The sequence below is a fragment of the Aedes aegypti genome, chromosome 1 (assembly GCF_002204515.2).
Source record: "Aedes aegypti strain LVP_AGWG chromosome 1, AaegL5.0 Primary Assembly, whole genome shotgun sequence".
NCBI lineage: Eukaryota > Metazoa > Arthropoda > Insecta > Diptera > Culicidae > Aedes > Aedes aegypti.
In genome coordinates this window covers 299,773,885-299,787,801 of record NC_035107.1, presented here as the reverse complement: position 1 = coordinate 299,787,801, position 13,917 = coordinate 299,773,885, and the positions used below count along the sequence as shown (strand labels likewise).

The 13,917-nt window shown below is 41.2% G+C and overlaps 1 long non-coding RNA gene across 1 annotated transcript; it reads left to right on the top strand.

Moving 5' to 3' along the window:
* Positions 1-353: 353 nt before the first annotated feature.
* On the top strand, positions 354-553 carry LOC110674204. The gene is made up of 2 exons (XR_002498735.1): positions 354-444; positions 502-553. It is a non-coding gene; the product is annotated as an uncharacterized LOC110674204 (long non-coding RNA).
* Positions 554-13,917: the final 13,364 nt, after the last annotated feature.

Genomic DNA, 13,917 nt, shown 5'->3' with positions numbered 1-13,917 from the left:
AAGCCGTGCACGTTTCTCGTCACGAACTTCTGTGACAACAGCACGCGATCTACCTAGGTGGTGGAATGGATGGAATGCATTCGAACGGCTTGCTGTGATCGGTTTTACAGAGATATCCGTTCGTTAGTTGGCGGGAAGTCGATTTCACGAACTACTAATCACCAGACAGTCGGCCAGCTTGTAACACTCATTATAGAGGCAAGTGTTGTACAGGCAGGCAGGCATTCATTACAACTGCTCAGTTCAGCCTCTCTTGGCCTGTCGGCTGGAGGAACGCAGACCTTGACATGTCCCCGCGCGGCAGCAGCGCAGCCCGATTGGTTGGGAGATTTACCACCCTCTGCTCCGGTGTCCGAGTTTTAACAGCCCACTGCACAGCCAGAAGCGATCACAACCGGCGCACAAGTTGAGTTATCAATTCTAGCGCGCGCTTCGCTTCTCGAGGTTTCTCTTGAGCCGCAAGTGATGCGAGGATGACTTTGACGATTTCGGTATTTTCAGTTTTGCCGGCATATCTGCACCGCGGAGGAAAAAAAAGACGCCAACGAATCAACAAACGAACGGATGTTTGAGCATACAGATACAGTTTAGTCAGTAGATAGGTGTGCCAACTGATGGGAGGTCGGTGCTGGGAGGCAAGATGATTTCGCTGCTACCGCGACGACGATGACTTTAAGTTAATATTATTTCTTGGTTTCTTTTGCTTTTCGCGGTTGGTTTGGTGTTTTTCCGCGCAATGTTTGTAAGTGCTGCACAAGTGTGGATGTGAACGAGAGAGATAGAAAATAAGAAACAAGTTGGCTTCCTCAGTGAAACTGCTCGAATCAGGGTTCAATTCTTGAGCGCAATTGCTTTTTCTTCTGCACTTGATTTTACTCATTACTTTTTTTATTTCGTTTATTTCTCTTGCAGTTTTGCTTGTTGTTCCTTCGAATTCTCAACTCTTGACTCTAAACTATAAACTCTAAATTCTAACCTCTTAACTATCAACTTTACTCACAACTCTTAACACTCAACTCTCAAATCTCAATTCTCTTAACTCTCTCAACTTTCTCAATTTTCTCAACTCTTTTGAGAGAGAGTTGACTCAATTCTCTTAACTCTCTCAACTCTCTTAAATCTCTCAACTCTCTCAATTCTCAGCTCTCTCAACTCTTTCAACTTTCTCAACTCCTTCAATTCTCTCAACTTTCTCAACTCCCTCCACTTTCTCAACTCTCTCAACTCTTTAAATTTTCTTAACTTTCTTAATTTTCTCAACTCTCTCAATTCTCTCAACTCTCTCAACTATCTCAATTCTCTCACTCTCTCAACTCTCTCATCTCTCTCAATTCTTTCAACTCTCTCAACTCTTTTAACTCTCTAAATTCTCTCAACTCTCGCAGTTCACTCAACTTTCTCAGCTCTCAACGCAGTGTGAGTGATGTTGTGGGTCCCGCATAACCAAAAAATTCCCCGTTTACGGTATATGCTTTTACCGCCATCCACCCAAGTAACTACATGCAATGTTGATAGACTCTAAAAATCAATGTTGATAGATTCTCCAGAGTCTCAATCATTGAGTTCTTTTGCGAAAGCAAACTCATTTGAATTTTGTTTAGAAAATCTCACGCATGTTATTTTGATGCAAAGTCTCTTACTCACGATTATGCCACCAGAAATGATTCAATTACAAAACCCATTGAAAATATGTCAAAACCCAATGTTTTTGTTTACAATAGGAAGGTTTGTTATATTTCTAGCAGAAAAAATGTGTGCTTTGCGTGGAAAACTGTAATAATACAAGCCAATAAGTCAAACGGATGAGTAAACTCATGCATAATAGCTTGATTGCTCTTCAAACTCAAAAAGGCGACTAAGCGGACTAGTGGATACTTAGGCAGTTCTATTGGGAGTGCGCAATAAAAACATCCAGTTCGGATGACGGTTGGAATAATAGAGGAGGTCTATTTCGTGAAACTAAAACTAATCGTGACTATAGTCAAATTTAGATAATAACAGCTTAGGGAAGGTACACAAATTATGTCACGTAAAATATCAACTCTTTTGACCTCCCCCCGCTTTGTCACACTTTTTGTCCTGAAATTTTGTAGGGCTTGTCACGCTTCGAGCGTGACATAATTTGTGCATGACCCCTAACTGATCATCAACATTCCTTCTTAAGCTGGTATGGTCAAACGAGCAAACCCATCGCTTTTCGATTACGCTCTAGCTTGACTCGTTGTAGTGGATTCGTCACTCTATCAGCAACTTGCTCTTCTGTCTTGACGTAGTTGATTTTGATTATTTTCTGGTCCAACGCATTACGGATGTAATGGTGCCGCATATCGATATGTTTTGTTTGGGCTGTGTATCCGCCGTTCCGCGCAATACAAATCGTGCTTTGATTGTCGCAGCAGTAGAAGCATTAGCCGTAGAACGCTAATGTCGCGACTGTTCGTGTGACCAACATCTAGTCGCTCTGGCAGCTTGAGTACCGGGTCTATAAGTGTCAAATCATTTTTTTCGATCAAAATTAAACATTCTCTACAACATGGCACTAAACAAGCAATCAAAAACTTCAACAGTAAGTAACAATAAAATAATTCTATTTTTTGATAACAGCGCCACTAGCGTTCTACTACTTACTTTCTACTTTCTATGGTCGCAGCGCAGTTCGACAGGATTCTCTTCACCGAGCAGTGAAATGAGACCCCGCCACCACGTAGCCTCTTATACGGCAGCAGACAAGGCAATGTACTCCGCCTTACACGAGGAGAGTGATACATTAGTCTGACGCTGGCATCTCCGGGAAACTGCTCCTCCTTGCAGCAGGAATACGTACCCACTCGTTGACCGTCTATCGTCGAGATCGGACGCGTAGTCTGCATCGGAATAACCAACGAGCAGTCGTTCTTCAGCGCTTCGTCGTTGCAGAAAATTACGTCGTCGACATAGGCGATCGAACAGGATCTTCCTTCCTCTGATTCAGTAGTACAGACATGGATTGAACTCCGATTGGATGAATCTCACAGCTTTTTCAGGACGGCGTCCAGTTTGGCGTTCAAGACCCGACTTGCTTGCTTGAGACCGTGGAGCGCATTTTCCAGTCGACATACCAGCCGTCGTGCTTTAGGTTTCACGAAGCATGGCGGTTGCTCCATGTAAATCTCCTTCTCTAGCTTGCCCTGAAGGTACGCGGTGATAGCATTAATCTGGTCTACTTACACGGATAAAAATCTGATCCCCACACCATGATTTACAAATCATGAAATTCATAAATTGGTTAGGTCATAATATCAGGATCACAAATCATGGTTCCTGGAGTCATAATCATGATTCCTCATAAGCGTAACATCCAGGGTGAAAACACTAAGCGGCGCACTTTGCTTCATCTCATCTCAAGATGACAAAGTGGTTGAGTGGTAGGGTACGTGGCTCACAATCGGAAGGTTCTTGGCTCGAATCTCAATGTATGCTATTTTTAACTTTTTTTTATTTTGTCGATCATAAACGGATGCGCGACTCAGCATTTTTGGCATTTGAATCATGATTCCTAGCAATCAGCTACAAAAACCTAACGCGTGTGTTGCGTTACGGCAATATGACTCATGATATCATGTGTCCAAATCATGGTGTATTTTCATAAGACGAAAACACGCTGGAATCGTGATATCATGAGTCATAATCTTGTTTTTGGATTCTGATTTCTACCCGTGTAGAGATTGTACTTGGCCGCCAAGGCAAACAGGTTCCGCAGTGAACTGTGACGAACAACTGGGAAATAAGTTTCATCGTAGTCCACCCCCTTTCGCTGCGAGTACCCCTTGATAGCAGTTGTCATGCATTGTAGCAGTTCTCCATCTTGTAGACCCACTTGCACTTGATGGCGGATCGTCCATTCGGTAGCTCCGTCAACGTCCACGTGTTGTTGCTTATCTGCGCGTCATACTCTTGCTTCATCGCCGTCTTCCAGCGTTCGGAGTCGTCTATAGATTATGCATCATAGTGCGTCAACGGATCATCGTCGCTCCTCCTAGCTACGGTTTGTGCTTGTAATGATGGAATCCGAACTCGCTGAATTTGCTGTGGTTGGCAGTGCTCGTGGACGGCCCGTCGCCATCTGGGTTGGTAGGGTGATGTGCTAGTATCCATCGTATTAAGCATTGATCAGTGAGAAATGCAATTTTCCCAGTATTGCAGTGAACTATGCTGATACAAACCGATGCCGATCAATTCTTTCTCAAAACGGCTTTAGCATTGTACAATAACATTTTGATAAATCTTGATCTCTTTTTGGAAATAATGCAAAGAACCATGCATCTTACCGTATTCTCAATCCGTCGTATCGTTTTCAACTCCGTCGCAATCATTTTCCAGATTCGTCTCACAACTTACGGCTCACTGTGTATAGTGAGTGGTCAAAACACTACATATCAAAGCTATAATTAAATGTTTTACTAGAATATATAGATCTACGGGCATCTCCCTCCATTCCATCAGCATGATGGAATATACTAATTTCCTTTAACATTAATTATTCGTCATCAAAATTCAGCCAAAACCTATGAACACAATTACTTTTGACCGTACAATTATGGCATTTGCTCACAGTACAGCGAAAACAACACAATCAAAGGAACCGTATTTTTACGTCGAGCGTCGTGCACACATTGATGCGCAAAAGCTTTTTTTTCTCAGTACGACGGATTAAACTTTGTTTACATTCTCAATTATACGCGGCGGTTGAGGAAATTTCGTAAAATTTGGTGATTTATTGAAGTTTTACGGCGTGTGATTGGAATGAAATCCTTCAGTGAAGAAGTACGAAGGTTTTCCATAGTGAAAATAAGTGCCCGGCGAAGTATGTCACCCACGGGGCGGGAAGAAGTTGGTGTTGGAAAGTGATGTGGCTCAGTCGATCGCTAAGCATTTCTCTCAAATCGTGTTCGTCCATGCGATTTCGGTGAAAAAGTGCAAAGTGGATAATTGAACTGAAGTTATTTACCGAAGTACAGTAGTTTTATTGTATTTTTGGTGTACAATTGTACGAAGCATAACAGGTTTCACAAAACTACACTTGGATAATGAATCTATGTTACAGGTAAGTTTGAATATCCGCCGTAGTGGAACATTTAAAGTTTGTTACGACGAATAATAGCGCTTACGACGAAGTAGAACAAACCCCTATCATGGGTGGTTGTCTGTCGGGGATTTATATGCGGCTCAACGCCTGTGACAGAGGTGGATTTGAAGATTGTCGTGGTGGGAGCACGGAAGTCACAGCAATCACTGAATCTTTGGATGCTTCGCTCTCACTGCTGATATCTTCATTCACATCGGTTGTCTCACAGTCGGTGAAAAACTCATCATCACCTTCGATGTCTTCCATTGGATCATTGGGATGCAGTTGCAGCGGGACTTCTTCTAGGGATAGCGAAACCACTTCTTCGATGTCTAGCTGTACCAGCGTGTGACGGCGTGGTTCTTTTTGATTCGCTTCATTTTGGTTAGCTTCGTTGACGAACTTCACTTCTCAAATCATGATGTTATAAGGTTTCAACGTTTTGAAGTTTACATGTATACGACGAAACACGTGTCAAATGTACAAATTGAAATTGAAACTGTGAAAAGAAACCATGTGCTCCGGTGGGGATCGAACCCACGACTCACTATTCGCTAGATGGGCGCTACAAGCTGCGGAGCCCCTTGAGAAACCCCGATCGCGATATTACTCGATAAAAGCATTGAACGCCGAACAAGTGTTCGACGCCCACCCTACAGGAGCAATCGACAAGATCAAAGGATCAAACAGAACACTAGTATACGAAGTTAGGGAAATTGAAACAAACTCACTTTTATACACGTTGATGAAGTACTTGCTGCAACAACAATTGCTTTGCTTTTTCAAAGTTTTGATAACAACATCAATGAAATATTTTTTTTTACTTCAATGACGTAAAATAAAATGTTTCAGAGAATATAATTTCAAAAGATAATCAAACTTTCAAGCACCGTTCATGAAGCATCTATTTATCCTTGTTTTCATAGACAGCAAATCTAAATGTCCTCCTTTTGAAATAGTCGTCTCGTAAGCTAACATTCAATGTGAGATAAGATCAGATAATACCAGTAGCTGATGCAACTTGGAACTTCCTAATGATGTCCTACTGGGCGTTAAGATACACCTGATTGACGAATTTTCAATGGATCATTAAAATAACCAAAACGGCCGCTATGGAAAGCGTAGATAGCGCCACCGTAGCCTTGTGTGTTTGACAGAACAGCAATGCTGTCACAATGATAAATCCCATATACAGTGGCGCCTTTGTTTTGATGCGGTGAGCACTTGCAAAAACTACTCCATTGATGTGCTTCAAGGTGTTATGATGCACTTGATTACATATGATAAGGCGGAAGTACTCCAAGGCGATGATTCTAGTAGAAAATTTCTATGGATCCATTTATTACGTAACGCTATTTGACAATTTTAGACCCCCTCCCTCCCGTTCGTAACACATTTTGTATGAAAAATTTCACATTTTTGTATGAGTCGTAATGCTTGAGCCTGCTCCCACCTCTCCCTAGAGCGTTACGTAATTTAAGGACGGCGCCTACAGAAAGTGGAGATAAATATATCCAATCTTATTAATGATTTCGCCAAAAGGTACTATTACGTAAACTCGGTTATTTCCCAACATCTGACCAAGTTCGTTCGTTGTTTGGTTTACCAAGGCTTTAGCTGCTAAGGCGGTCATTTGCCTCTCAACATCTGGCCAAGTCCATAAATGGAGGAGGTGTAGTAAATTATAAAAATCACTTTCAGAAGCTTCTTGGAAGCATTTTCAGAAGCTTCTTAGAAGCTCGTTCAGAAGCTTCTTAGAAACGTCTTAATAAGCTTCTGGGAAGCATTTTAAGAAGCTTCTGGGAAGCTCTTTCAGAAGCTTCTGGGAAGCTCTTTCAGAGGCTTTTGGGAAGCTCTGTAACAAGCTTGTGGGAAGATCTTTCAAAAGAATCGGGGAAGCTCGTTCAGAAGCTTCTGGAATGCTTTTTCAGAAGCTTTTGAAAAGCGCTTTCAAGGTTGGAAGCTCTTTCAGAAGCATCTGAGAAACTCATTCGAAAGCTCTTCCAGAAGCCTCTGGGAAGCTATCTCAGAATCTTTTGAGATGCTATTTCAAAAGCTTCTAGGAAGCTCTTTCAGAAAATTCTGGGAAGCTTTCGCAGCATCTTCTGGGAAGATCTCGCATAAGCTTTTGGGATGCTCTTTCAGAAGCTTCTAAGAAGCGACTTAATAATCTTCTGGGAAGCGTTTTAAGAAGCTTCTGGGATGCTCTTTCAGAAGCTTGTGGGAAGCTCTTTCAAAAGATTCGGGGAAGCTCGTTCAGAAGCTTCTTGAATGCTTTTTAAGAAGCTTATGGAAAGCAGCGTTTTAAGAAGCTTCTTGGAAGCTCTTTCAGAAGCATCTGAGAAACTCATTCAAAAGCTCTTCCAGAAGCCTCTGGGAAGCTCTCTCAGAATGTTTTGAGATGCTATTTTAAAAGCTTCTAGGAAGCACTTTCAGAAACTTCTGGGAAGCTTTCACAGCAGCTTCTGGGAAGATATCGCATAAGCTTTTGGAAAGCTCTTTCATAAGCTTATAGTAGGCCCTCTCAGATGCTTCTGGGTAGCTCTTTCAGAAGCTTCTAGGAAGCTCTTACAGGAGCTTAAAGGAGGCACCTTCAGAAGCTTCTGGGAAGCTCTTCCAGAAGCTGTTGGGAAGCTCTATCAGATGCTTCTGAGAAGCTTTCAGAGAAGCTTCTGGAAAGATTCGCTGAAGCTTCTTTTTTAGAAGTTTCTTGGAAGCTCTTTCAGAAGCTTCTTCGGAGCTTTTTCAGAAGCTTCTTGGAAGCTTTTTCAGAAGCTTCTTGGAATCTCATTCTGAAGCTTCTAAGAAGCGACTTAATAATCTTCTGGGAAGCGTTTTAAGAAGCTTCTGGGAAGCTCTTTCAGAAGCTTGTGGGAAGCTCTTTCAAAAGATTCGGGAAAGCTCGTTCAGAAGCTTCTTGAATGCTTTTTAAGAAGCTTATGGAAAGCACTTTCAAGGGCTTCTTGGAAGCTCTTTCAGAAGCATCTGAGAAACTCATTCAAAAGCTCTTCCAGAAGCCTCTGGGAAGCTCTCTCAAAATGTTTTGAGATGCTATTTCAAAAGCTTCTAGGAAGCACTTTCAGAAACTTCTGGGAAGCTTTCACAGCAGCTTCTGGGAAGATATCGCATAAGCTTTTGGAAAGCTCTTTCATAAGCTTATAGTAGGCCCTCTCAGATGCTTCTGGGTAGCTCTTTCAGAAGCTTCTAGGAAGCTCTTACAGGAGCTTAAAGGAGGCACCTTCAGAAGCTTCTGGGAAGCTCTTTCAGAAGCTTGTGGGAAGCTCTTTCAAAAGATTCGGGAAAGCTCGTTCAGAAGCTTCTTGAATGCTTTTTAAGAAGCTTATGGAAAGCACTTTCAAGGGCTTCTTGGAAGCTCTTTCAGAAGCATCTGAGAAACTCATTCGAAAGCTCTTCCAGAAGCCTCTGGGAAGCTATCTCAGAATCTTTTGAGATGCTATTTCAAAAGCTTCTAGGAAGCTCTTTCAGAAAATTCTGGGAAGCTTTCGCAGCATCTTCTGGGAAGATCTCGCATAAGCTTTTGGGATGCTCTTTCAGAAGCTTCTAAGAAGCGACTTAATAATCTTCTGGGAAGCGTTTTAAGAAGCTTCTGGGATGCTCTTTCAGAAGCTTGTGGGAAGCTCTTTCAAAAGATTCGGGGAAGCTCGTTCAGAAGCTTCTTGAATGCTTTTTAAGAAGCTTATGGAAAGCAGCGTTTTAAGAAGCTTCTTGGAAGCTCTTTCAGAAGCATCTGAGAAACTCATTCAAAAGCTCTTCCAGAAGCCTCTGGGAAGCTCTCTCAGAATGTTTTGAGATGCTATTTTAAAAGCTTCTAGGAAGCACTTTCAGAAACTTCTGGGAAGCTTTCACAGCAGCTTCTGGGAAGATATCGCATAAGCTTTTGGAAAGCTCTTTCATAAGCTTATAGTAGGCCCTCTCAGATGCTTCTGGGTAGCTCTTTCAGAAGCTTCTAGGAAGCTCTTACAGGAGCTTAAAGGAGGCACCTTCAGAAGCTTCTGGGAAGCTCTTCCAGAAGCTGTTGGGAAGCTCTATCAGATGCTTCTGAGAAGCTTTCAGAGAAGCTTCTGGAAAGATTCGCTGAAGCTTCTTTTTTAGAAGTTTCTTGGAAGCTCTTTCAGAAGCTTCTTCGGAGCTTTTTCAGAAGCTTCTTGGAAGCTTTTTCAGAAGCTTCTTGGAATCTCATTCTGAAGCTTCTAAGAAGCGACTTAATAATCTTCTGGGAAGCGTTTTAAGAAGCTTCTGGGAAGCTCTTTCAGAAGCTTGTGGGAAGCTCTTTCAAAAGATTCGGGAAAGCTCGTTCAGAAGCTTCTTGAATGCTTTTTAAGAAGCTTATGGAAAGCACTTTCAAGGGCTTCTTGGAAGCTCTTTCAGAAGCATCTGAGAAACTCATTCAAAAGCTCTTCCAGAAGCCTCTGGGAAGCTCTCTCAAAATGTTTTGAGATGCTATTTTAAAAGCTTCTAGGAAGCACTTTTAGAAACTTCTGGGAAGCTTTCACAGCAGCTTCTGGGAAGATATCGCATAAGCTTTTGGAAAGCTCTTTCATAAGCTTATAGTAGGCCCTCTCAGATGCTTCTGGGTAGCTCTTTCAGAAGCTTCTAGGAAGCTCTTACAGGAGCTTAAAGGAGGCACCTTCAGAAGCTTCTGGGAAGCTCTTTCAGAAGCTTGTGGGAAGCTCTTTCAAAAGATTCGGGAAAGCTCGTTCAGAAGCTTCTTGAATGCTTTTTAAGAAGCTTATGGAAAGCACTTTCAAGGGCTTCTTGGAAGCTCTTTCAGAAGCATCTGAGAAACTCATTCAAAAGCTCTTCCAGAAGCCTCTGGGAAGCTCTCTCAAAATGTTTTGAGATGCTATTTTAAAAGCTTCTAGGAAGCACTTTTAGAAACTTCTGGGAAGCTTTCACAGCAGCTTCTGGGAAGATATCGCATAAGCTTTTGGAAAGCTCTTTCATAAGCTTATAGTAGGCCCTCTCAGATGCTTCTGGGTAGCTCTTTCAGAAGCTTCTAGGAAGCTCTTACAGGAGCTTAAAGGAGGCACCTTCAGAAGCTTCTGGGAAGCTCTTTCAGAAGCTTGTGGGAAGCTCTTTCAAAAGATTCGGGAAAGCTCGTTCAGAAGCTTCTTGAATGCTTTTTAAGAAGCTTATGGAAAGCACTTTCAAGGGCTTCTTGGAAGCTCTTTCAGAAGCATCTGAGAAACTCATTCAAAAGCTCTTCCAGAAGCCTCTGGGAAGCTCTCTCAAAATGTTTTGAGATGCTATTTTAAAAGCTTCTAGGAAGCACTTTTAGAAACTTCTGGGAAGCTTTCACAGCAGCTTCTGGGAAGATATCGCATAAGCTTTTGGAAAGCTCTTTCATAAGCTTATAGTAGGCCCTCTCAGATGCTTCTGGGTAGCTCTTTCAGAAGCTTCTAGGAAGCTCTTACAGGAGCTTAAAGGAGGCACCTTCAGAAGCTTCTGGGAAGCTCTTTCAGAAGCTTGTGGGAAGCTCTTTCAAAAGATTCGGGAAAGCTCGTTCAGAAGCTTCTTGAATGCTTTTTAAGAAGCTTATGGAAAGCACTTTCAAGGGCTTCTTGGAAGCTCTTTCAGAAGCATCTGAGAAACTCATTCAAAAGCTCTTCCAGAAGCCTCTGGGAAGCTCTCTCAAAATGTTTTGAGATGCTATTTTAAAAGCTTCTAGGAAGCACTTTTAGAAACTTCTGGGAAGCTTTCACAGCAGCTTCTGGGAAGATATCGCATAAGCTTTTGGAAAGCTCTTTCATAAGCTTATAGTAGGCCCTCTCAGATGCTTCTGGGTAGCTCTTTCAGAAGCTTCTAGGAAGCTCTTACAGGAGCTTAAAGGAGGCACCTTCAGAAGCTTCTGGGAAGCTCTTCCAGAAGCTGTTGGGAAGCTCTTTCAGATGCTTCTGGGAAGCAGTGTGATCTGTTGTATAGTATGGTAAAAAATCTATATAAATTAAAATGGAATGGTATTTGTATGTCACGAAATGCCTCAAGAACGATTCAACGGATTTATCATTCTCTCATTGTTGGATTCAGCCAAAGATGCGACGTGTTTGTGCACAAAAAAAAAAGAAAAAACTGGGCTACACTGATCGGCAGGCCACAATACGCTATACACCATTGATCCTGATTGTTCTAAAGCTCTTCCAGAGCTCACCCGAGGCAGTTTGTAGAGCATGATATTTGTAATTGATGATGATAAATCGATTCAAATGGGTTTTATACAGAGTTAGATTAGATGCACCTGGTCCACGTGAAACAAAGCAAAGTTACTCAAGGGCGTTGATACAGATTGAAAATTTTTGATTGAAGTCGTCCAGACCGTTAAGACGCATCTGATCTACACAGGATAAGGTCTAATTACTCTAGGGCGTTAACACAATCTAAAATATTCAGTTGATGTCATACAGATGCTCCTGAACTCGTAATAGTCTATGTGAATTAATGTCAATTTACTCGTTCGTTTATGAAACTTGGAAATTTCAATTGATGTCACTTTTGATCTACATATGATTAGGTGATATTACTCCAGGACGTTGATGAAGCTTGAATTTTAAATTGATGTTCTACAGGTCGTTGAGATGCACCTGATCTACATAGTATTAGGTCAAAGTTCTTCACGGCGTTGATAAAGCTAGGAATTTACAATTACTGTCCTACGGGGTGTAAATTGTATATAATCTACATGAGACAAGGTCTATTTACCCCAGAGCGTTAATACAGCTTGAATTAATCAATTGATATAGGGTGTTAAGATGCACTTGATCTACATTTTCTAGGGTCAAATATCTTTAGGACGTTGATAACGTTTATTTGATTATTCGGTTATATTCGATTGATTTTTATAGGGCGTTTATATGCTCTTGATTTACGTTGAAAAAGATCAAATTACTTCATGGCGTTTATATAGCCTGGAATTCACAATTGATGTCCTACAGGGTGTTGACATGCACCTGATCTACAAATGATAAGATCAAATTACTCCAGGGCGTTGATGAGGCTTGGAGCTTCCAATTGTTACAGGGCATTAAGAATCATCTGATCTACATAAGATAATGTCCATTCACTCCAGGGCGTTGATACAGCTCGGAAACTGCGGTTGATATTCTAGAGGGTGTTAAGATGCTCCTGATTTCGAAAAGATCTATGCAAAATTGAGGCACTCCAGGGCGTTCTTGCAGCTTGACAATTCCGATTAATGTCATACAGGGCGTTGATATGAAACTGATTCATATAACATAAGGACGTATAGCTTCAGAGCATTGATACAGCTTGGAATTTTCAATTAACATCCTACATGGCATTGAGGTGCAGCTGATTTACATGAGACAAGGTCAAATTTTCAATTGATGTCCATGTGCAACTGAGTTGAATAGTACAAGGTCAAATAACTCCAGGGCGCTAATAAAGCTAGACGATTTCTTTTGATGTCATAAAATACTTAATGACGCACCTGATATACATAGAATAACGTAAAATTACTCCAGGGCGTTGATACAGTTCAGGAACTTCGATTAATTTTCTACAAGTTAACATCAGGGCGTTTCTGATCTCGCAAAGGTTTATGCGGATTAAAGTCACATACACCAGGGCGTTGATGCAGCTTGACAATTTTGATTAATGTCAAACAGGGCGTCAAGGAGCACTTGGAAACTGCTTGATTCTTCGTGTGAAAAATTCTTGACTCGTGAATTTCTGGAATATTCCTAACAGACCGTTCGAACGATGCAGTGTTGTGAAAAACTCAATTTCTCACAACTCACGCTTGAGATTTTTCATGCGTGAGCTGTCAATCACGCAACTCAGCAGTAAAAAAATCATGGATGAGTTGACTCACCTTTTTGACTCATTGTCTTGTATTTCCACAGTTTACTCACACACGGCAATAATTTCTTGTTAGTCTAGTAAAATTATAGTTATCCTTTTTAACGTAAACAACAACATTCGGGTTTCAAGATTTTATTCCGGGTTTTGCGACTGAATCATTTTTTTTACGGTTTGAGTTGATTGAGTTGATTTTGCATCAAAAACTCAAGCGTGAGATTTGCGAAACAGATCTTTTATGAGTTTGTTCTTCTGGCCCATAAACTGCAGTCGACTCTCCACATCGACACATCGACACATCGACTCCACATCCATCTGTTCTACATCTCGATATCTCTCCTTATGTCGATGACTTCCTCGGTCCCTTCATTCTGCATATGAATTTTCTCTCCATATGTCGATGTTCTCCTTATCTCGATATCTCCATATCTCGATGTGGTTGTGTTGATTTTTCGTTCTTGATTTTCTCTACGTATGTCGATAATCACTTTATCAAAGGATACTAGACCAGATTTTCGTGATTAAACAAAATTGAGGAGCATGAAATGACGTCTACTTGTTTATTATTATTATTATTATTATTATTATTTTCCTAACAAAGGTTTTCAATCTAGTATTCATTGAAAGTATGTTTTATGTCTCGATCTCTCCCTATCTCGATGGTCCCTTCGATATCGAGATGTGGAGAGGCGACTGTCTTGGAAATGCGCAATAAGAACGTATGATTCGGGTCGGAATAAAAGAGGTTGTTTAATTCGTACAACTAAAACTAGCCTACTATAATCGAGACTATAGTTAAGTTCAAATAAGCACAGCTTACTGATCTCCAATAAGTTAGAAGGCAAACACAAAACGAAATCTACTCAACAAAGCCCTTTCAATAGCAATTGGATGCTGATGCTTTCGGCAAATGATAAGCGAGCCTACGGAAAATCCAAAATCCTTTGTTCAGCTATAACATCGAATAATTTATTAAT